Source organism: Ranitomeya variabilis, chromosome 6 (assembly GCF_051348905.1).
Source record: "Ranitomeya variabilis isolate aRanVar5 chromosome 6, aRanVar5.hap1, whole genome shotgun sequence".
NCBI lineage: Eukaryota > Metazoa > Chordata > Amphibia > Anura > Dendrobatidae > Ranitomeya > Ranitomeya variabilis.
Genome location: NC_135237.1, coordinates 429,053,422 through 429,079,441, shown reverse-complemented (window position 1 = coordinate 429,079,441; position 26,020 = coordinate 429,053,422). Strand labels below are relative to the sequence as shown.

Genomic DNA, 26,020 nt, shown 5'->3' with positions numbered 1-26,020 from the left:
CCCTGCTCCCTCTTTCTGGAGCACTCTGGAATGCCCGCTCAATCTGCAATAAGCTTCATGTGATTCATTACCTTTTTCTCTCTCACAATCTTGCCTTCCTCGGCCTCACAGAAACATGGCTAACACCCTATGACATCGCCTCCCCTGCTGCGCTGTGTTATGGCGGCCTCCACTTCACCCACACCCCTCGCCTCGGCAACAGACATGGTGGAGGAGTGGGTCTTCTTTCTTCTCCTTTCTTCAAACTGCACCTTTAACCCAATCCCACCTCTACCCTCCCTATCCTCCCCTCTTTTAAAGTCCACTCTGTCCGCATCTACTCTCCCTCCAACTTCCAAGTAACCATCATATACCGACCTCCGGGCCTGGCCACTGCCTTTATTGACCAATTCTCCACCTGGCTTCTTCACTTTCTCTCTGTTGACATTCCCACCATCATCATGGGTGACTTCAACATCCCCACTGATACCTTTCAGTCAACAGCCTCCACACTTCTGTCTCTTACTTCATCTTTTAGACTTACTCAGTGGTCCTCCGCAGCCACCCACACAGACGGACATATACTAGACCTGGTCTTCACCCGTCTCTGCTCTCTATCTAACTTCACCACCTCCCCTCTCCCTCTATCCGACCACCATCTGCTCACCTTCTCATCCCTGTCCTCCTCACCGGTCACCCATGTCCAGTAACATGCGCACCCCCGCGGAAACCTTGAACACAAAGACACCCACACACTCTCTGACTCCATTCTACCACTGGCATCCATATCCTCACTCCACGACGCAGACAGTGCCACTGCTTTCTACAATGCACTCTCGCATCAGCTATTGACACGGTTGCCCCTCTCGCTCATGGCAGAGTGTGATGTATCAATAGACAACCCTGGCACAATAACACCACTAAAAAGCTCCGGCAAGTGTCCAGGGTTGCAGAGCGGCATTGCAAGAAAACACATTCGCAAGATGACTTCACTGCATTCAAACAGGCAACATTCGCTTTTAAATCTGCTCTCACCTCTGCTCAACAGACCTACTTCACAGCCCTTGTATCTTCCCTATCCTACAACCCCAAACAATTATTCAAAACCTTTAACTCCCTCCTCCGCCCCCCACTGCCCCCTCCAACCTCCCTCATCTTTGCTGAGGACTTTGCCACACACTTTAAAAATAAGATCGACCAAACAAGGCAAGTCTTCATTGTTCAACCACCACAACCCCTTTGTATACCAGACCAATGCCCAAACCCCATAACCTCCATATCCAACATCACTGAAGGCGGGCTTAATTGTCTCCTCTCCAAATCGCACCTCACCACCTGTGCGCTCGACCCCTTCCCATCCCACCTCCTCCCCAACCTCACCACCACTCTTATCCCATCCCTAACCCACTTCTTCAACCTATCATTAACTTCTGACACATTCCCTCCTGCTTGAAAACATGCCACAATCACACCTATCCTTAAAAAAACAACCCTCGATCCAACAGCTATGTCCAGCTATCGCCCAATATCGCTGCTCCTATTTGCTTCCAAGCTCCTGGAGCAGAACTTTCCTCCCACCTCTCATCTAAGTTGCTCTTTGACAATCTCCAATCTGGTTTCCGCCCCCATCACTCAACTGAGACAGCTCTGACCAAAATGACTAACGACCTACTTACAGCCAAAGCTAAAGGACAATACTCTGTACTGCTCCTTCTAGACCTGTCCTCTGCTTTCGACACAGTTGACCACTGCCTCCTACTACAGATCCTCTCCTCCTTTGGTATCAAAGACCTCGCCCTATCCTGGATCTCCTCATACCTTTCCAACCGCACATTCAGCGTCTCCCACTCCCACACTACCTCCTCATTCCACCCTCTCTCTGTTGGAGTCCCCCAAGGCTCTGTTCTAGGACCCCTACTCTTCTCAATCTATACACTTGGCCTGGGACAACTCATAAAGTCTCATGGATTCCAGTACCACCTTTATACTGATGACAGTCAGTTCTACCTTTCTGGCCCAGACGTCACCTCTCTGCTGTCCAGAATCCCGGAGTGTCTATCAGCCATATCCTTCTTCTTCTCCTCTCGCTTCCTCAAACTCAATGTGGACAAATCTGAACTCATCATCTTTCCTTCATTTCATAGATCTTCCTTACCTGACCTATCTATCGCAATTAACGACATCACGCTTTCCCCCGTACTGGAAGTCCGCTGCCTCGGAGTAACCCTTGACTCTGCCCTGTCCTTCAAACTGCACATCCAAGCTCTTTTCGCCTCCAGCTCAAAAATATCTCCAGAATCCGTCCTGTCCTCAACCGTCAATCTACTAAAATGCTTGTGCATGCCCTCATCATCTCCCGCCTTGACTACTGCAACATCCTTTTCTGTGGCCTCCCTGCTAACACCCTTGCTCACTGTAAGTGATATCTGTAATTTGTATGTAACCCATTCTCATGTACAGCACCAATGGGTTACATACAAATTACAGATATCACTTACAGTCATTTTCTGCTGACAGACTACCTTTATGGTCTGGGCTGCATGGCAACTTATTGTCTCGTTTAATTTTAACCATTGATCTTCAGCTGCAGTTCACAAGATGCAACCCAGTGTTTTACTAACTGTAGCTTAAGGGGAACATGTCGTTATCAAATATCCTGCAGCCTTAGTGCTAATCTTTCTTAGTAAAGGAGGTTGTTTTTATAAGGCTATTTTCAAGTGCTGGATTACCCCTATACTCTACTACTGTTTGTCTCTGATGAACAGACTGGTTAGCAAAGCCGATTCCCGAACAATCGGTAGAGGAGTTGAGTTACCTATTATGATTGGTGAGATGATTGCTCTTTTCTATATAATGTTAATCCGCAGGTAAATACCATCCTAAACGTATTTGGCAATCTAACTGGAAGTGTGGCTGCAGGGAGAAAATGAAGTTATATTATCTCTGCCACCAAATATCCAGTTAAACTACTGAAGAAAATTTTTAGAAAGGTATTTCTAAACATGCAGATTAGCACTATAGCGGCAGGTAAATAATGTATTTTTTTGGGGGGAACAGTTCCATTTAATAATCAAAATCAATAAATCAAGATAAGAGGGAAGTGTATAAACAGTCCCATGCTATGACCAGATTTCCTTGCCGCCATGCTTGTGTGCATTGCAGTTATTGTTTAGTTCAAGTATAATGTTACTTGTACAGAGCACTTTAACTTTGGGCATCTCTCGGCATACCTGGAGAATAAAACCAGCTTGAGAGGCATGTCTCCATACTCTACTACATTAAGATCTAGGATGAGTTGGCGGAGTGAATCACATCCAGAAGGGGAACCTTCTCTTAACTCATAATGCTCTTTCTAGTGGAATAAACAAATACGCACAAGGTAGAGTGAAAATGGTCAAGATGGATAATCTGATGAAGTATAGAGAGTTGGGTACAAGGGTTAATTCTGGGAAGATTCGCAGTCCTATAGGCTACTGAGAAAAATTAAATTTTCTGTCTCAGTCTTTCTCTCCATCACAGAGCAATGGCAACATACTAGGAAAGTGAAGGAAAAAGTATTGTGACACTTATTGTACACTTAGAATATAAAGACCTGATGAGTCGTGTATGGTACATACAGTGAGCCAATACTCCACTGCAGTCTGAAATTAATAAGCTATAGGCTACTCATCTCTGTCTATATTATAATACTCCCTTTGCACATTGGTTACGTAGTATGGTCTGTAAATACCCAATTCTACACATTAATCTTATCTTACAAGTGGTCTGACATTGTAGCTCTGATTAATTTCTTGATCTAGGACTTAGTTCCGATTAACTTCACAATAGTTTTAAATGTTCTCCTTTCTGACTATCTTGTCTCATGTTATATCCAACTCTTTGGAAGGTCTTGACCTACGTCCTATGTCGTCTCTTTAGAAGGTCTTGACCTACGTCCTATGTCAAGTCTCTTTAAAGTGACCTTCCACCCATAGACTAAAAAGTGACTATACATTTCTAATGTATAGTCACCCAACCTGGTGTCCTCCTCTTGCATTCCTACAAGATAGACGACACAGCGGCATGGGGAATGCAGAAGGCTTAACCAAACCTTCCTTGCCTTTCCTATCCCATAGCACAGGAAATATATGGAAGTGTCATGGTTCCACCCCTCAGGGTGCAATTACTGAGAGCTCGGCCATCCAATTTGGTACAGGGCCATGCTGAAGCTGTCAGTACTTTGATGGACGGCATGGCCATCCAATCTGGTACAGGGGCTTGCTGAGCTGTCAGTGTGTTGATTGACACGTCAACCATCCAATCTCTGACTGGGTGGCGTCGGCTGTCTCCAGGTGTTCACTATCCCGGGTGATTGCCATGCCTACTTAACTGAGCTGCTTCTCACAGATCACTGCCAGACGTACATTCAGCCTGTGAGGTTTGTTCTCCTGTACCTTTAGTTCTATATGCTTGATCTGTTGCCTGACCTTGGACTTCGTTGTGACCATCCGCCTGTTTAACCCCTTGAGCCCTGATCCGTTATCCTCCCAGTACTCTGACCTTGGAACGTTACCTGACTACGCTTTTGTCTCTTCCTTCTGTTTATAACTTACCCTCCTGGCTTCTGGCCTTGGACTCCTTGACCACTGTGACTTACAGCTTGGCTTGGCCTTAAGAAGTGACTAGTGTCACAGGAAGACAATGTGGGTTACTCTTATACCTGCACTTCCCTTGCTAATTCTGCATCCATCTTGTAAGCAAATAATAATGTGATTAAAGGAGGCAGTAAGAGGGTAAAGGAGAACTAAAATTGTTACTTTCCAGTCACAGCACTTAGGTTCTTTTAAAAAGGTCAGACAATGAGTTTCTGCCTATGGTGGGTGGAATGTTCCTTTGGTTTGCATAAAAGATCATCGTTCTCAGCAGCACATCCCCCTTATAAACATGTCTTGTCCTGCCTACAACAATGTATCTATTAATAATCATTCTGTGCAAATCTAAAGCAAAGCCGGTCTGAGTAGACAGGTTATTAACTGACCACTGACCGGCAAACACGTTTGCACCTTCATGACCAGGCCAAATTTTACAATCCTAACCAGTATCACTTTATGAGGTGATAACTCTTCAACAGATCCCACTGATTCTGAGAATGTTTTTTCGTGACATATTGTATTCAGGATGGTGGTAAAATTTCATCAATATGAATTGCATTTATATGTCACACAAAACAGTTAATAAATAATATTTACCACAAGTCTACTTTACATCAGCACAATTTTTGAAACATAATTTTGTTGTTAGGAGGTTAGAAGGGTTAAAAGTTGAGCAGCAATTTCTCATTTTTCCGACAAAATTTACAAAGCCATTTTTTTAGGGTCCACATCACATTTGAAGAGACTTTGAGGGGCCTATATGACAGAAAATATCCAAAAGTTACACCATTCTAAAAACTACACCCCTCAAGGGCCTCAAAAACACATTCAAGAGGTTTGTTAACCCTTCAGATGCTTCACAGGAATTAATGGAATGTGGAAGGAAAAAATTAACATTTATCTTTTTTTCACAAACATTTTACTTTAGACCCAAATTTCTTTAATTTCACAAAGGGAAACAGGAGAAAATGGACCCCGTAATGTGTTAATGTGTTGCACAATTTCTCCTGAGCATGCCGATGCCCCATATGTAGAGGAAAAATACTGTTTGGGTGCACGGCAGGGCTCGAAAGGGAAGGAGCACTGTTTGACTTTTTGAATGCAAAATTGGCTGGAATCGAAAAGGCGGACGCCATGTCTTTTAGAGAGCCCTTGATGTGCCTAAACAGTGGAAAACCCCCACAATTGCCCCTATTTTGGAAAATAGTGCTTTCAAGGAACTTATCTAAATGTGTGGCGAGCACCTTGAACCCCCAGGTAGAAATTTATAAAGTTGATCCATGAAATGGAAAATCAATTTTTTTCCAGAAAAAATGTTCTTTTAACTCGAACTTTATTTTCACAACGGTACTAGGAGAAAATAGAACCCAAAACTTGTTGTGCAATTTCTCTTAAATATGCAGATACCCCATAAGTGGGGAAAAGTACTGTTTGGGTGCACAGCAGGGCTCCGAAGGAAAGGAGCAGCGTTTGACTTTTTGAACACAAAATTTGCTGGAATTATTAGCAGATGCCATGTCATGCTTGGAGAGCCCTTGATGTGCCTAAAGAGTGGAAACCCCACCACAAGTGCTGCACTGACATAAGCCCACTGAACTGTGCTCTGCGCGTGGTCTGAGGGTTACCGTATCTTGGTGAACCGGATGTCATCATGAAGACATCGGGTCACCATGGCAATGATCGGGCCCCTGCGACGGTGCGCCGATCACAGTTCAGAGGGGTTACCTCCTGCATGTCTGCTAAATGCTGCAGTCGCAAACGTTCACAGTATTTCAGGGTTTAAAATGCCGGGAGTGGCGTGGACAGTGCTCCTGCACTGAGTGACGGGTGTCAGCTGTAAGAATCAGCTGTCACCCAGCGGCGATCTGTGCACACAAAATTGCCTGGACATACTCAGTACATCTAAGGTCGGTAAGTCCCAGCTGACCAAGGTTGTGAAATAGTTAAAGGGATTGCCCACTACTTGGACAACTCCTTCTTGATCTGATTGTTTGCCCCACTGAAAATAGAACCACTTATATAGGTATATATAGGTGGTTTTCCCATGGAGCATTGCTTGTATGTAAGTCTCAATACTCCAGCTAGATTTCTTCAATGAGAACCATTAGTGGCAGAGCTTCCTTTTTGGATGAGAACTATTTGAATTCTTACCATTCCTTTATAACTCCTATTTCTCTATGTCATTTTCCTCCCAACCTGAACTACATGTCTAATCAATACATAGATTTTATACATGACCACCCTTGAAATCACTGTATATAAATATGGGAATTCTAAGGTAAAATGAGCCAGTGGTGACCATCTAAACGGGAAAGTCACACAAATGTACATGAAATAATTGTGGAAAATGACTTTAGGCTGTTCCAGCAGATATGGTTTAGCTTCTGTTTTTCTCTGGTTTTTACCATGCTTTATTTATGTGCATTTTAGTTTTCCAGTGAAACATGAACATGTGGCGCTACTAAACATGTGGCTCTTGTAGTTCACTTTCAAGCAACAGAAGTAAGTGCAGCCAAGCAGGAAAGTGAACAGTTGTTGAAGTGAAATGCATCCCTTGCTCTAGGAATGATAGCACTGAGAGATGCACTAGATTGACTCTTGCTTACATTTCAGCAGAGCTTCAGATACAGCTGTTCTTCTGGTTGTCGGACGTTTTTATTTCTATTTACCATATTGAAAGTCAAGGTTCATAGAGTATGGAGAATGAATGATGCATCGTCTATTAATGTTGATAATAAGCACACAACCTTTATAGCTCCCTCTAATACAACATATATAAACTTGATCTTAATAGGATTTGACTACATGAGGCTCATTTTGTTTACTCACTTTGTTGGGATCAAATAAGGTATTTTGTAGGTTTTTGGTCAGCTTTGATGCCAGTTCTAGTCTTTCTTTCCATGCATTAATAATAAAGAATGAGATATTACTGTAGCATGTGCTTGACGATATACACACAACACACAATGGTCAGATGCTTTCTAAAACGCAAATACTTCATGGGCCTCATTCACTTTTTGCTTCAATGACATCCGTTCAACCAATGAGTCATGGGATTTTCAATAACTTTTCATGTTGTATACAATACACAGATGTAAACCAAAGCTCCCAACATAAGGACCCGAACCAATGAGAACAAGACAGGGAATATTAGTAATATTAAATTATTTATTAATAGATAGCAATAGTGACAACCATTTATTAAAGAAAATGTAATAAATAAAATAATTAAAATACATATATTAATAATTTACAAAATATGTGCACAGTAAAAGCCGCAAATTCATAAGGCAAGCAAAATACTACACAAATCCATATGGCAATTTATCCCCATATACACCAGAAAAAAATAAATAATTAATAAAATGAAATTAATAATAAAAAATATATATATATATAGTGTATGTGTCAGTGATATGAATATCACTGAAAACACCAAACAATTCTCACTCAAAATCCAGGTGATCATGCGGAAAAAATAAAGTGCTATGTGCAAAAAATTCAGTTACCACCAAGAACTCCTGAAGTGTAAAAAGTGGCCATAAGGCCAACAAGGTGCAACGTGCCAATATATATGAGAGAAAATGCCAATTACTTACAATGATAGATAAAGGGAATGACCCCAGGCTGCCAGCGGCTTTCTAATGTGCACCCCGACGCGCGTTTCAGACACGCAGTCCTTCGTCAGGGGGATGTATGTTTTACATGACCGGAGGTGTTTTTATACTATAGCATATAATGGTGTTAATGTAAATCCCCGCCGTCTGTGCGGCGCATGAGACGCCCGAGCAGACCGGAAGTCCGGGACGCAGCGTCATGTGACCGGACGCACACGATGTGATCATGGCGTTACCAAGGACACAGAGACGCCACGGCCCCGACGCCAGACCGCCGAACCCTCATGCGCACAACAACAGGGACAACATGGACACAGAAGGAACATATGGTGTTCGTGAAAAAACTAAACGATAGATGGTAGTGATTAAAACGCTGCAGCGCTAATGTAGTAAAACGCTGCTATATTAGCACAATATTCATAGCCATATTAATGGTGGCTAAGTGCCGTATTGTAGACAATGGTGTGTATGACTAAGGTGTACCAAAAGAAAAATAATATATCTAAAAAGGTATATATATATCAATCTATAGATATATATAAAATATATAAAAAATAATATTTTTTATATATTTTATATATATCTATAGATTGATATATATATACCTTTTTAGATATATTATTTTTCTTTTGGTACACCTTAGTCATACACACCATTGTCTACAATACGGCACTTAGCCACCATTAATATGGCTATGAATATTGTGCTAATATAGCAGCGTTTTACTACATTAGCGCTGCAGCGTTTTAATCACTACCATCTATCGTTTAGTTTTTTCACGAACACCATATGTTCCTTCTGTGTCCATGTTGTCCCTGTTGTTGTGCGCATGAGGGTTCGGCGGTCTGGCGTCGGGGCCGTGGCGTCTCTGTGTCCTTGGTAACGCCATGATCACATCGTGTGCGTCCGGTCACATGACGCTGCGTCCCGGACTTCCGGTCTGCTCGGGCGTCTCATGCGCCGCACAGACGGCGGGGATTTACATTAACACCATTATATGCTATAGTATAAAAACACCTCCGGTCATGTAAAACATACATCCCCCTGACGAAGGACTGCGTGTCTGAAACGCGCGTCGGGGTGCACATTAGAAAGCCGCTGGCAGCCTGGGGTCATTCCCTTTATCTATCATTGTAAGTAATTGGCATTTTCTCTCATATATATTGGCACGTTGCACCTTGTTGGCCTTATGGCCACTTTTTACACTTCAGGAGTTCTTGGTGGACAACTGAATTTTTTGCACATAGCACTTTATTTTTTCCGCATGATCACCTGGATTTTGAGTGAGAATTGTTTGGTGTTTTCAGTGATATTCATATCACTGACACATACACTATATATATATATATTTTTTATTATTAATTTCATTTTATTAATTATTTATTTTTTTCTGGTGTATATGGGGATAAATTGCCATATGGATTTGTGTAGTATTTTGCTTGCCTTATGAATTTGCGGCTTTTACTGTGCACATATTTTGTAAATTATTAATATATGTATTTTAATTATTTTATTTATTACATTTTCTTTAATAAATGGTTGTCACTATTGCTATCTATTAATAAATAATTTAATATTACTAATATTCCCTGTCTTGTTCTCATTGGTTCGGGTCCTTATGTTGGGAGCTTTGGTTTTCACCTTTTAGTGGTTTTCACTATAACTAGCACACAGGAGGTGATCCATAAATTATAGTATATATTATACTTAATTTTATTTTGATAATTATATTTTGGTATCACTACTGTGTTTCTTTACTAATACACAGATGTAGTCTACGGGTAATTTATGTCCCTTTTCGGCAACTGTCACAGCCTCTGTTTGGCGTTATATGTCATGAAAAGCCATTAAAACGCAGATGACATACAGTTATGGGTTGTCATTATGATTTGAAAAGAGAAAACACAGTAGTTTGACAATAAATGGCTTCGCCCAACCACTAACCATGAGTGGAGAAAAAGTTTTGGTGTTATCATTCATATTCTCTCAAAAAAGGCCAAGAAAGCAAAAATTCTGCCTGAGTATGTAAACTTTTGAGCACAACTGTATATATCTAATGGACGTCTTAAAGTGGCATACTTCACACATAGGTCTCCATGACCTGGATCAGATCAGATCAGAAAAGACAGATCTGCCAGCATGAACTGAGGGTGATCGTATCTGAAGGAGGGCAAATAAAACAGATTATATATATATATATATATATATATATATATATATATATATATATATATATATATATATATACTATAGAAAAGAAGGAATACACATGAAGAGGGAATTGCAGGATAGAAGCTGTGATTGTTTGGCGTCAGGATGTTCCCGCTGCGCAGGATAGATCCCAAGCATTGCCTGGTGCTGTGGTCTTCCATTCTGGCCCAGCTGCTGTGGGTGCTGCTCAGCACAGACGTCGGTTCCAGCATTTTGCTCAGGCTCGTGGTATTCGTTTGGATACTACTGGCTTTCCAGTCAAGCCTATGGTAACCAGTGATATGCAGGTGCAGCCTGATGCTTTGGAGTCTAAGTCCAGAGATCTCCCTACTGAGCATATCTGTGATGTGGTGTCTGCTCATTCGTGGTCAGACGGTTGTTGCACCGGTGAGTGAGGTGGCCGCTTCGGATTGGCCCACGGGTGACGCCTCGGTCGACTGAGTGTGAGTGTTTAGGGTGGAGCCTTGTGTATAAAAGACCCCCAGAGGTGCACGCGGGCACGCTAGTATAATTTATGTTTGTGGTATATGAGTGGATACTCTACCACTCTGTTTGCTTATTCATGCGGTTTTGTTGCTTGGCTCTGTGCCGGAGTCTCTAGTCTGCTACATGCTTTCGGCGCTGGCTAGGCACAGGTTCAGTAGTGTTAGGACTGGGGTAACCAGCCCCTTGGCTTTGCATCTGTTTCATTCATGTGTGCGGCTAGCACAGTTTAGTCACAGAACAAGCTCAACCCTTACGCTTTATTTCTCAGTGCAGGCAACAGGGTATCTTATCTAGCATCATAAGAGTTCTACCTATTGGCTTAGCATCTGCTTCATTCATGTGTGTGACTGACACAGTTTAGTTGCATAGCAAGTCCAATCCATATGCATACGTGTTATGATGACCTGGTGGTTAGGAGCACTAGGAATGACCTGATGAGCAAACTAGTAATACAGGACAAGCTCTGGGAAGTGGGAGCTTTGCTGACCGCAACCCCTAAACCTATCACAACAACTAGAAATAGCCGAGGAGCGTACCTGACTCTGCCTAGACGCCTCTTCACAGCCTAAGAGCTAACTACCCCTAAAGATAGAAAATAAGGCCTAACTTGCCTCAGAGAAATTTCCCAAAGAAATAGGCAGCCTCCCACACGTATTGACTGTGAGTTAAGATGGAAGTCACAAACACAGGAATGAAATAGGTTTCAGCAAAGGAGGCCAGACTTAACTAAACAGACTTGAGGATAGAAAAGGTATCTTTGCGGTCAGCATAAAAAACTATCAAAAAACCACGCAGAGTGTGCAAAAGAGACCCCACACCGACTCACGGCGTGGAGGTGCCACTCTGCATCCCAGAGCTTCCAGCTAGCCAGGCAGAATCATGATAGCAAGCTGGACAGAAAACAGTGGTAAACAAAATAAGCTAGCAGGGACTTAGCTTTTGCTGGAGTAGACAGGTCATCTGAAAGATCCAAGAGCGAACTGAACCAGTACTAGGACATTGACAGCTGGCATCAAGTAACGATCTAAGTGGAGTTAAATAGAGCAGCCAGCCTAGGACTAAATGAGGTCAGCTGAGGAAAGAACCTGAGAACCAGCAGCTCCACTCACAGCCACCAGAGGGAGTCCATGGACAGAACTCGCCGAAGTACCACTTATAACCAAAGGAGGGAGTTCGAGAACAGAATTCACAACTGTACCCACCCTTGAGGAGGGGTCACCAAACCCTCACCAGAGCCCCCAGGCCGATCAGGACGAGCCAAATGAAAGGCACGAACAAGATTGGCAGCATGAACATCAGAGGCAACCACCCAGGAATTATCCTCCTGACCATAACCTTTCCACTTGACTAGGTACTGAAGTTTCCGTCTCGAAATACAAGAATCTAAAATCTTCTCCACCACATACTCCAACTCCCCCTCAACCAACACCGGGGCAGGAGGGTCGACGGAGGGAACCATAAGTGCCACATATCTCCGCAGTAACGACCTATGGAACACATTATGGATGGCGAAAGAAGCTGGAAGGTCCAAACGAAATGACACAGGATTAAGAATTTCAGAAATCTTATAAGGACCAATGAAACGAGGCTTAAACTTAGGAGACGAAACCTTCATAGGAACTGTTATGGTTTCCAATGGCAAGGAAACATCAGAAGCATAGAATAAACGGACAAGCTCTCGGGTGATGGAAACTAGAGCTGACTGCGATGCTAAACCTACACACCACACTAGAAGTAGCCAGGGGGCATTCCTGCGTAGTCTCTAGATGCCGCGCGCCAGCCGGAGAACTAACTACCCCTGGTAGAAGAAAACACAGTCCTGGCTTGTCTCCAGAGAATGTCCCCACAGGAGATAGCAGCCCCCCACATATAATAACGGTGAGAGCAGATGAAAAGACACACGTAGTATGAAAGCAGATTTAGCACAGAGAGGCCCGCTAACTAAATAGCAGAAAGATACAACAGAGGACTTCGCGGTCAGCTGCAAAACCCTTCAAAACACCATCCTGAAATTACCTTAACTCATGTGACAACTCATGCCACTGGAGTGGTAATTTCAGCCCAACAAGAGCTTCCAGCTGCAGAGATTCACATAAGTGCAAACTGGACAAAACATACAAAAATAGACTTAAGGACTAAAGTGTCCAACTTAGCTGAGCAGAAAACTGGGAGCAGGAACATGCAACAGAATCACTCTGGATACATTGATGGCCAGCATTAGAATGACTGAGGAGCAAGGTTAAATAGGATACTCCCACATCCTGATAGGAACAGGTGAACTGAGAAGGCAAAGCTTGCAGGACACCAGTACCACAAGAGACCACCGGGGGAGCCCACGAACCGAATCACAACAGTACCCCCCCCTTAAGGAGGGGGCACCGAACCCTCACAAGAACCACCAGGGCGATCTGGATGAGCCCTATGAAAGGCACGGACCAAATCAGAAGCATGAACATCAGAAGCTGTAACCCAAGAATTATCCTCTTGACCATAGCCCTTCCATTTCACCAGATATTGAAGTCTCCGTCTGGAAACACGGGAGTCCAAGATTTTCTCCACCACATACTCCAATTCACCCTCAACCAGCACAGGAGCAGGAGGCTCAACAGAAGGCACAAGTGGTACCTCATACCTCCGCAATAATGACCGATGGAAGACATTATGGATAGCAAAGGATGCTGGGAGGTCCAAACGAAAAGACACAGGGTTAAGAATTTCCAAAATCTTATAAGGACCGATGAACCGAGGCTTAAACTTAGGAGAAGAGACCCTTATAGGGACAAAACGGGAGGACAACCACACCAAGTCCCCAACACGAAGACGAGGACCAACACGACGATGGCGATTAGCAAAACGTTGAGTCTTCTCCTGGGACAACTCCAAATTGTCCACCACCTGCCCCCAAATACGATGCAACCTATCCACCATGGTATCCACTCCAGGACAATCCGAAGACTCCACCTGACCAGATGAAAAACGAGGATGGAACCCTGAATTGCAAAAGAAAGGGGAGACCAAAGTGGCAGAACTGGCCCGATTATTAAGGGCAAACTCACCCAACGGCAAAAAGGAGACCCAGTCATCCTGATCAGCAGACACGAAACACCTCAAATAAGTCTCCAAGGTCTGATTAGTACGTTCCGTCTGGCCATTTGTCTGGGGATGAAATGCAGACGAAAAAGACAAATCAATGCCCATCCTGGCACAAAACGCCCGCCAAAATCTGGACACAAACTGGGATCCCCTGTCGGAAACGATATTCTCCGGAATACCATGCAGCCGAACCACATTCTGAAAAAACAGGGGCACCAACTCAGATGAGGAAGGCAGCTTGGGCAAGGGCACCAAATGAACCATCTTAGAAAAGCGGTCACACACCACCCAAATGACGGACATCTTCTGAGAAACAGGGAGATCAGAAATAAAATCCATAGAGATGTGTGTCCAAGGCCTCTTAGGAACAGGCAAGGGCAACAACAACCCACTAGCCCGAGAACAACAAGGCTTGGCCCGAGCACAAACATCGCAAGACTGCACAAAAGTACGCACGTCCCGAGACAGGGAAGGCCACCAGAAGGACCTAGCCACCAAATCTCTGGTACCAAAAATTCCCGGATGACCTGCCAACGCAGAAGAATGAACCTCCGAGATGACTCTATTGGTCCACTCATCCGGCACAAACAATCTACCAGGCGGACAACGATCAGGCCGATCCGCCTGAAACTCTTGTAAAGCACGTCGCAGGTCTGGGAAGACAGCAGACAATATCACCCCATCCTTAAGTATACCCGTAGGTTTAGAATCACCAGGGGAATCAGGTTCAAAACTCCTAGAAAGGGCATCCGCCTTCACATTCTTAGTACCCGGCAGATACGAAACCACAAAATTAAACCGGGAGAAAAACAACGACCAGCGCGCCTGTCTAGGATTCAGACGTCTGGCCGACTCAAGATAAATCAAATTTTTGTGATCAGTCAAGACCACCACCTGATGTTTAGCACCCTCAAGCCAATGACGCCACTCCTCGAATGCCCACTTCATCGCCAAAAGCTCCCGATTACCGACGTCATAATTTCGCTCGGCGGGCGAAAATTTTCGAGAAAAGAACGCACAAGGTCTCATCACTGAACAATCTGAACTTTTCTGCGAGAAAACCGCCCCCGCTCCGATCTCGGAAGCATCAACTTCCACCTGAAAAGGAAGAGAAACATCAGGCTGGCACAACACCGGAGCAGAAGAAAAACGGCGCTTAAGCTCCCGAAAGGCCTCCACAGCAGCAGGAGACCAATCTGCAACATCAGCACCCTTTTTAGTCAAATCAGTCAAAGGCCTGACAACGCTAGAAAAACCAGTTATGAATCGACGATAAAAGTTAGCAAAGCCCAAAAATTTCTGAAGGCCCTTAAGAGAAGTCGGTTGCGTCCAGTCACAAATAGCCCGAACCTTCACAGGATCCATCTCAATAGAAGAGGGGGAAAAAATGTACCCCAAAAAAGAAATCTTCTGAACCCCAAAAACACACTTTGAACCTTTAACAAACAGAGAATTGGTCCGCAAAACCTGAAAAACCCTCCTAACTTGTTGAACATGAGATTCCCAGTCATCCGAAAAAATCAAGATATCGTCCAAATACACAATCATAAATTTATCCAGATATTCACGGAAAATATTGTGCATAAAAGACTGAAAGACCGAAGGGGCATTTGACAGACCAAAAGGCATCACCAAATACTCAAAATGGCCCTCGGGCGTATTAAATGCGGTTTTCCACTCATCCCCCTGCTTAATTCGCACCAAATTATACGCACCGCGAAGATCAATCTTAGAGAACCACTTCGCCCCCTCAATGCGAGCAAATAAATCTGTCAGCAATGGCAAAGGATACTGATACTTGACTGTGATCTTATTCAAGAGTCTATAATCAATACAAGGTCTCAAAGAACCATCGCTTTTAGCTACGAAAAAGAACCCCGCTCCAAGAGGAGATGAAGAAGGACGAATATGTCCCTTTTCCAAGGACTCCCTAATATACTCTCGCATGGCAGCATGTTCAGGTACAGACAGATTGAATAGACGACCCTTAGGAATTTACTGCCAGGGATCAAATCTATGGCGCAATCGCAATCTCTGTGAGGAGGAAGAGAATTAAGAGTAGATTCCTCAAAAACCTCACGATAATCAGACAAAAACTCAGGAATTTCAGAGGGAATAGATGAAGCAATGGAGACCAAAGATGTGTCCCCATGATTTCCCTGACATCCCCAGCTTAGTACAGACATTGTTTTCCAGTCAAGGACTGGGTTATGAGTTTGCAACCATGGCAATCCCAGCACCAACACATCATGTAGATTATACAGTACAAGGAAGCGAATCACCTCTTGATGGTCTGGAGTCATACGCATAGTCACTTGTGTCCAGTATTGTGGTTTATTACTAGCCAATGGTGTAGAATCAATACCCTTTAAAGGTATAGGAACTTCCAGAGGCTCTAGATCAAACCCACAGCGCCTGGCAAAGGACCAATCCATAAGACTCAAAGCGGCGCCAGAATCCACATACGCATCCGCAACAATAGAAGATAACGAACAAATTAGAGTTACAGACAAAATAAACTTGGACTGCAAAGTGCCAATAGCAGAGGATTTATCAACTTTCTTTGTTCGTTTAGAGCATGCTGATATAACATGAGTAGAATTTCCACAATAGAAGCACAAATGATTTTTGCGCCTATAAATCTGTCGTTCGCTTCTGGACAGAAAGCTATCACATTGCATACTCTGTGGTGCCTCTTCAGAAGACCCCGCCAACTGGTGCACAGGTTTGCGTTCCCGTAAACGCCGATCAATCTGAATTGCCATTGTCATGGACTCATTCAGACCAGTAGGCGCAGGAAACCCCACCATGACGTCTTTTACAGCATCAGAGAGACCTTCTCTGAAAATTGCCGCCAGAGCGCACTCATTCCACTGAGTAAGCACAGACCATTTTCGAAATTTTTGGCAATATATTTTGGCTTCATCTTGCCCCTGAGAGAGGGCTATTAGGGCTTTCTCAGCCTGAATCTCCAAATTTGGTTCCTCATAAAGCAACCCCAAAGCCAGAAAAAACGCATCCACATTGAGCAACGCAGGATCCCCTGGTGCCAATGAAAATGCCCAATTTTGGGGGTCACCCCGCAGTAAAGAAATAACAATTTTTACTTGCTGGGCAGGATCTCCAGCAGAATGAGATCTCAGCGAAAGAAACAATTTACAATTGTATTTAAAATTTAGAAAACAAGATCGATCTCCAGAAAAAAACTCCGGTATAGGAATTTTAGGTTCAGACCGAGGAGCATGTAACAAAAAATCTTGTATATTCTGAACTTTAGAGGCAAGATTATTCAAATTGGTAGCCAGACTCTGGGGATCCATATTTCAACAGATAAAGTCTGAGCCATTCAGGGGTTAAGAGGAGAGGAAAACAGGAGACTGCAATTAGAGCTGGAGTGCAACTTCAGAGGAAGGAAAAAAAAAAAAAAAAAAAAAAGGTTTCACACAGTTCCTTTTCTCTCCTGCTTCAGCCTATAGATTAAACATTTTGGCTGACCATACTGTTATGGTTTCCAATGGCAAGGAAACATCAGAAGCATAGAATAAACGGACAAGCTCTCGGGTGATGGAAACTAGAGCTGACCGCGATGCTAAACCTACACACCACACTAGAAGTAGCCAGGGGGCATTCCTGCGTAGTCTCTAGATGCCGCGCGCCAGCCGGAGAACTAACTACCCCTGGTAGAAGAAAACACAGTCCTGGCTTGCCTCCAGAGAATGTCCCCACAGGAGATAGCAGCCCCCCACATATAATAACGGTGAGAGCAGATGAAAAGACACACGTAGTATGAAAGCAGATTTAGCACAGAGAGGCCCGCTAACTAAATAGCAGAAAGATACAACAGAGGACTTCGCGGTCAGCTGCAAAACCCTTCAAAACACCATCCTGAAATTACCTTAACTCATGTGACAACTCATGCCACTGGAGTGGTAATTTCAGCCCAACAAGAGCTTCCAGCTGCAGAGATTCACATAAGTGCAAACTGGACAAAACATACAATAATAGACTTAAGGACTAAAGTGTCCAACTTAGCTGAGCAGAAAACTGGGAGCAGGAACATGCAACAGAATCACTCTGGATACATTGATGGCCAGCATTAGAATGACTGAGGAGCAAGGTTAAATAGGATACTCCCACATCCTGATAGGAACAGGTGAACTGAGAAGGCAAAGCTTGCAGGACACCAGTACCACAAGAGACCACCGGGGGAGCCCACGAACCGAATCACAACAAGGAACATAACGAGACGATAACCAAACCAAATCCCCAACACGAAGTCGGGGACCAACACAGCGACGGCGGTTAGCGAAACGTTGAGCCTTCTCCTGGGACAATGTCAAATTGTCCACCACGTGAGTCCAAATCTGCTGCAACCTGTCCACCACAGAATCTACACCAGGACAGTCCGAAGGCTCAACCTGTCCTGAAGAAAAACGAGGGTGGAAACCAGAATTACAGAAAAAAGGCGAAACCCAAGTGGCCGAGCTGGCCCGATTATTAAGGGCGAACTCAGCCAAAGGCAAGAAGGACACCCAATCATCCTGATCTGCAGAAACAAAGCATCTCAGATATGTCTCCAAAGTCTGATTGGTTCGTTCGGTTTGGCCATTTGTCTGAGGATGGAAAGCTGAAGAAAAAGACAAATCAATGCCCATCTTAGCACAAAAGGACCCCCAAAACCTCAAAACAAACTGGGAACCTCTGTCCAACACGATGTTCTCCGGAATGCCATGTAAACGAACCACGTGCTGGAAAAACAATGGAACCAAATCAGAGGAGGAAGGCAATTTAGGCAAAGGTACCAAATGGACCATCTTAGAGAAGCGATCACAAACCACCCAGATAACCGACATCCTTTGAGAGACAGGAAGATCTGAAATAAAATCCATGGAAATATGCGTCCAGGGCCTTTTCGGGATCGGCAAGGGCAAAAGCAACCCACTGGCACGAGAACAGCAGGGCTTAGCCCGAGCACAAGTCCCACAGGACTGCACAAAAGAATGCACATCCCGTGACAAGGAAGGCCACCAAAAGGATCTAGCCACCAAATCCCTGGTACCAAAGATTCCAGGATGACCAGCCAACACCGAACAATGAACCTCAGAGATAACTCTACTAGTCCATCTATCAGGGACAAACCGTTTCTCCGCTGGGCAACGGTCAGGTCTATCAGCCTGAAACTCCTGCAGCACCCGCCGCAAATCAGGGGAGATGGCAGACAAAATTACCCCCTCTTTGAGAATACCAGCCGGCTCAGGAACTCCCGGAGAATCAGGCACAAAACTCCTTGAAAGGGCATCAGCCTTCACATTCTTAGAACCCGGAAAGTACGAAACCACAAAATCGAAGCGGGAGAAAAACAGCAACCATCGAGCCTGTCTAGGATTCAACCGCTTGGCAGACTCGAGATAAGTCAAATTCTTGTGATCCGTCAAGACCACCACGCGATGCTTGGCTCCTTCAAGCCAATGTCACCACTCCTCGAACGCCCACTTCATGGCCAACAACTCTCGATTGCCCACATCATAATTGCGCTCAGCAGGCGAAAACTTTCTAGAAAAGAAAGCACATGGCTTCATCGCTGAGCCATCAGAACTTTGAGACAGAACAGCCCCTGCTCCAATCTCAGAAGCATCCACCTCGACCTGAAACGGGAGCGAAACATCTGGCTGACACAACACAGGGGCAGAAGAAAAATGACGCTTCAACTCCTGAAAAGCCTCAACGGCCGAAGAGGACCAATTGACCACATCCGCACCTTTCTTGGTTAAATCAGTCAATGGTTTAACAACACTAGAAAAATTAGCGATGAAGCGACGGTAAAAATTAGCAAAGCCCAGGAATTTCTGCAGGCTCTTCACAGAAGTAGGCTGAGTCCAATCATAAATGGCCTGAACTTTAACAGGATCCATCTCGATAGTAGAAGGGGAAAAAATGAAGCCCAAAAATGAAACCTTCTGAACTCCAAAGAGACATTTAGACCCCTTCACAAACAAGGAATTAGCACGAAGGACCTGGAACACCATTCTGACCTGCTTCACATGAGACTCCCAATCGTCCGAAAAGACCAAAATATCATCCAAATATACAATCATGAATCGATCCAGGTACTTTCGGAAGATGTCATGCATAAAGGACTGAAACACAGATGAAGCATTAGAAAGCCCGAATGGCATCACCAGGTACTCAAAATGGCCCTCGGGCATATTAAATGCTGTTTTCCATTCGTCGCCCTGTTTAATACGCACAAGATTATACGCCCCTCGAAGATCTATCTTAGTGAACCAGCTAGCCCCTTTAATCCGAGCAAACAAATCAGACAGTAGCGGCAAAGGGTACTGAAATTTGACGGTAATTTTATTGAGAAGGCGGTAATCTATACAAGGTCTCAGAGAACCATCCTTCTTGGCCACAAAAAAGAACCCTGCTCCCAACGGTGATGATGACGGGCGAATATGCCCTTTCTCCAAGGACTCTTTTACATAACTCCGCATAGCGGCGTGTTCTGGCACAGATAAATTGAACAGTCGGCCCTTCGGAAACTTACTACCAGGAATCAAATTAATAGCACAATCACAATCCCTATGAGGAGGTAGGGCACTGGATTTGGGCTCATCAAATACATCCCGGTAATCTGACAAGAACTCAGGGACTTCAGAAGGATGGGAAGACGAAATTGACAACAATGGGACATCCCCATGTACCCCTTGACAACCCCAACTGGACACAGACATTGATTTCCAATCCAGTACTGGATTATGGACCTGTAGCCATGGCAAACCCAAAACGACCACATCATGCAGATTATGCAACACCAAAAAGCGAACATCCTCCTGATGTGCAGGAGCCATGCACATGGTCAATTGAGTCCAGTACTGAGGCTTATTCTTGGCCAAAGGCGTAGCATCAATTCCTCTCAATGGAATAGGATACTGTAAAGGCTCCAAGAAAAAACCACAGCGCCTGGCAAACTCCAAGTCCATGAAATTCAGGGCAGCGCCTGAATCCACAAATGCCATAACAGAATAGGATGACAAAGAGCAAATCAGAGTAACGGACAAAAGAAATTTTGACTATACCGTACCAATGGTGGCAGACCTAGCGAACCGCTTAGTGCGTTTAGGACAATCAGAGATAGCATGAGTGGAGTCACCACAGTAAAAACACAGCCCATTCTGACGTCTGTATTCTTGCCGTTCAGCTCTGGTCAAGGTCCTATCACACTGCATAGGCTCAGGCCTCTGCTCAGAAGATACCGCCAAATGGTGCACAGTTTTGCGCTCATGTAAGCGTCGATCGATCTGAATGGCTAAGGTCATAGACTCATTCAGACCAGCAGGCGTGGGGAATCCCACCATAACATCCTTAAGGGCTTCAGAAAGACCCTTTCTGAAAATTGTCGCCAGGGCACACTCATTCCACTGAGTAAGCACAGACCACTTTCTAAACTTCTGACAATATACCTCCGCTTCATCCTGACCCTGACACAAAGCAAACAAGATTTTCTCTGCCTGATCCACTGAATCTGGTTCATCATAAAGCAGCCCAAGCGCCAGAAAAAACGCATCTACATTACGCAATGCAGGATCTCCTGGCGCAAGGGAAAATGCCCAGTCTTGAGGGTCGCCATGTAGCAAAGAAATAATGATTTTTACTTGCTGAATGGGGTCACCAGAGGAGCGGGGTTTCAAAGCAAAAAACAGTCTACAATTATTTTTGAAATTCGGGAACTTAGACCTATCCCCAGAAAACAAATCAGGAATTGGAATTCTGGGTTCCAACATCGGGTTCTGAACTACATAATCTTGAATGCCTTGTACCCTTGCAGTGAGTTGATCCACACAAGAGGACAGACCTTCAATGTCCATATCTACACCTGTGTCCTGAACCACCCAGAGATTTAGGGGAAAAGAAAAACAAAACACACTGCAGAGCAAAAAAAAAAAATGGTCTCAGAACTTCCTTTATCCCTCTATTGAGATGCATTAACACTTTATGGGCCAGCTGTACTGTTATGATGACCTGGTGGTTAGGAGCACTAGGAATGACCTGATGAGCAAACTAGTAATGCAGGACAAGCTCTGGGAAGTGGGAGCTTTGCTGACCGCAACCCCTAAACCTATCACAACAACTAGAAATAGCCGTGGAGCGTACCTGACTCTGCCTAGACGCCTCTTCACAGCCTAAGAGCTAACTACCCCTAAAGATAGAAAATAAGGCCTAACTTGCCTCAGAGAAATTTCCCAAAGAAATAGGCAGCCCCCCACACGTATTGACTGTGAGTTAAGATGGAAGTCACAAACACAGGAATGAAATAGGTTTCAGCAAAGGAGGCCAGACTTAACTAAACAGACTTGAGGATAGAAAAGGTATCTTTGCGGTCAGCATAAAAAACTATCAAAAAACTATCAAAAAACCACGCAGAGTGTGCAAAAGAGACCCCACACCGACTCACGGCGTGGAGGTGCCACTCTGCATCCCAGAGCTTCCAGCTAGCCAGGCAGAATCATGATAGCAAGCTGGACAGAAAACAGTGGTAAACAAAATAAGCTAGCAGGGACTTAGCTTTTGCTTGGGTAGACAGGTCATCTGAAAGATCCAAGAGCGAACTGAAGCAGTACTAGGACATTGACAGCTGGCATCAAGTAACGATCTAAGTGGAGTTAAATAGAGCAGCCAGCCTAGGACTAAACAAGGTCAGCTGAGGAAAGAACCTCAGAACCAGCAGCTCCACTCACAGCCACCAGAGGGAGTCCATGGACAGAACTCGCCGAAGTACCACTCATAACCACCGGAGGGAGTTCGAGAACAGAATTCACAACACATACGTCCCTGTGTCGTGAACAGGGTTTAGCACTTTGCGTTCTAATTGTAATACCTTTCGGTGAAGTAACTCAGTGTTCCAAACACACTGTGACGCAAACTCAGTCTGTCTAAGATAACGCTGGCTGCTTGGTTCCGTCATTGTTCACTAGCAGCAGTTATACATCTCTGCATGTTGGCCCCGGGTTGCAATTGCACTTCTCCATTTATTTTTATTCAGTGCAATCCGCCAACCCTAAAGGTACCGTCACACTCAGCGACGCTGCGGCGATATAGACAACGAGCCGACCTAAACTAGATCGCTGGAGCGTCGCTGGTTAGGGCGCTATAGAGACGTCAAACACAGCAACTCCAGAACGATGCAGGAGCGATCCAGTGACGTAACGGCGACTCACTTCTCGTTCTCGCTGGTTGTTAGCTCCATGTCAAACAGCCGGAGTGTACCGACTGGCTAGAAGGAGACGCTGCGACGCCCCCTATGCTCGTTGCTGGCGTCCTTGCTTTTGATGTCAAACATGATGATACACGCCGACCTGGCGACGAAATAAAGTTCTGGACTTCTAGCTCCGACCAGCGATGGCACAGCGGGATCCAGATCGCTGCTGCGTGTCAAACACAACGAGATCGCTATCCAGGACGCTGCAACGTCACGGATTGTTGTCGTTCTCTTTGCAAAGTTGCTGAGTGTGATGGTACCTGAACAGTGACGATGTGGTAAGAGTGGAAAAGTTCACACCCTAATTAAACTTGGCGCCCATCCAGCATGTACTGTATTATATGAAGGGACACTCACATAAGAGAAAAAAAATCTGACACCTGGGTCAGGCTGTAAACTGCTTATCAGAAGGTCTGAATATACTGTTAAAGAAGGAATAAAGATTGCAGACTGAAATGTAATACAATTTTATTAACTAAACTAGATGGAGGCTCGATGCTATCGCATCAGGAGGGTGGTAATGTCACAATGGGGGCAGGCTTTGCAGCATTGAGAATCTCTCCCCCCCATGTGCTTACCCACCTATCCACTCTCTCTTTCCCCATGTGTTGACTTTTCCCGTCTGTACGCTCTTCTTTGACCTGTCTACCCCATGTGCTATCCTCCTTGTCTGCTGTCTTTCTCTTTCCTGTGCTGTGTTCTCCCCTCATGTGCTGTCCCGTTTTTCAGCTGTCTCCCCCTGTGCTCTGTCTCTCTCCCCCCTGTGCGCTTTCTCACTCCCCCATCTGCTGTCTTCTCCTCTCATGTCATCTCTTCTTTGACCTGTGTACCCTATGTGCTCTCGTACACTGTCAGACACAGACAATTTTTAAAATGAACTTTCGTTCATGGGAAAACCCCTTTTTTGTGACGGCTTCCTCTGCCTGTAGACACGTCACGCATCTACTGCCATGATCAACCAAATGATTCACTGCGCCAGCTCGGAATTCGCGCAGGCGCAGTAAATCAGACCGCCACCATCTTTGTGCAGACAGATAGCAGCGGTCACATTAAAACTGCACATGCGCTCCTCCTGTACAAAGATGGCGGCAGTTTCCATACTGAGACCCCCATCACTTGGGTATCCCAATATGGCAGTCTGTGAACTTCCGCCACTTGGAATTCTGGGATCCAGACACATCTGGATGGAACAGGATGTGAAGTCATTAAAAGGCAAGTATATATAAAGATGTAACTACTAACATGTGAAAAAAATCATTTTTCCATGTCAAAAGGTGTCCATAGCTTTTAAGACATGTTTTCTCACTATTACTTTGCCACTCTATACTTTTTTTTCTTTGTGGTATATTGACATATTTAGCCAAGTTAGAGGCCAAATGACACTCATGTGACTGATGGAGCTTAAAGGTCCTGCTTAGTGTATACATAGGAGTATTCCTGGTGAACTTGCTAAATGTAAGCCAAAAACGCAATGTGAATGAGGCCTATCATACATAGTGAGACTTGTAGCCATTGATGTTTTCTCCTGTTTTCAAAGCTGTTGATAACATATACAGTCATTGCCTTGGACTTAATTATGACATTTTGTTGAGTTTTGTGTCTTATATGGTTTCTCAATGATGTAGACTTTCATATCCCTTTCTCAGACACTCAAAACTCAGGGATCAATAATTCCAATTCAATCACAAAATACGAGGGTAAATATCAATTTGCCAAAAACGCCCCCAAACTGTGAAGCACTAATGGTGGCTGAAAGGTTGCATCCAGTAATGACTGGGTCCATCTGTCTGCTTTACCTTTCGCTCACTGACCACTAGTAATACTCCCCTGACAATCATATAGGCAGCGCGGTGCTTACACCTTATTTTCCGGTTTCTTAACAAAATATTACTCCAGGTTATGCTTAGATATGTTTCTTCAGGTTTTATATTTGCGTTCAAGAAAATTGACATATCCTAGAGTTTCAAGTAGCTTACAACTGAAGCCGTAATTCTGACAGCGACTGCAGGCTATAGACATCCTGCTCGGGATGTTGTTTACTGCTGTGATGGTCAAAGCTTTTGGTAAATTCACTGGCATATTATTATGTACCGGGAGGGATTTTATTGCTTTGGATCTTAGCCTATGGATATATTCTATATCTGAGGTTAACATGCCCTTGTGGACAGTCTCTTGAGGGAAACGTAGAAAGAATCCTTATTTACAAACTGCTACAAATTGGTGCTCGGCAATGGCTGATGTGTTGATCGGACAATAGAAAACCCTCCCAGTGGACTTCAGAAAGAACAGCTACATGTGAGATAGCCAATGAGCATTTGCTTCTATCTGAACTAATGTTCAGTGTTTCAGGGAAAAGAGCATTAAGTTAGGGCGCCTAGATCAGGGCCTGATGAAGTGATCTCTTGTTTAACGATCTGACTCCTTAAGGGTATTATCAACCTCTGATACTGATGGAAATGTGAAGTCTACTGAGCAAGCACAGTAGGAGCCATTATAAGTTTAACTGTGCCGAAGGAAGCGCAAAAGAAAATGTTTGTTTGTTTTCCATGTTCTCCCTCAGCACATCCAACGGCTGTAATTTTACCCATTACTTTATAGTTCTATGTCCTCGCAATAGCAAGATGCTGCATTCACACTGGATACATATGTAGTGTTGCCACGCATTTCAGCAGCGGCACAAATCTGAACTAGTTCACTCTGTATATGTTTTGTTTTGTTTTCTGGCGTCTACTCTTGTTATGTCA

The 26,020-nt window shown here is 44.3% G+C and overlaps 1 protein-coding gene across 5 annotated transcripts in view; it reads left to right on the top strand.

Moving 5' to 3' along the window:
* ZNF521 (zinc finger protein 521) overlaps positions 1 to 26,020 on the top strand; it is a 498,777-nt gene that overhangs the window by 391,539 nt on the left and 81,218 nt on the right. The gene's annotated exons all lie outside the window — the stretch shown is intronic.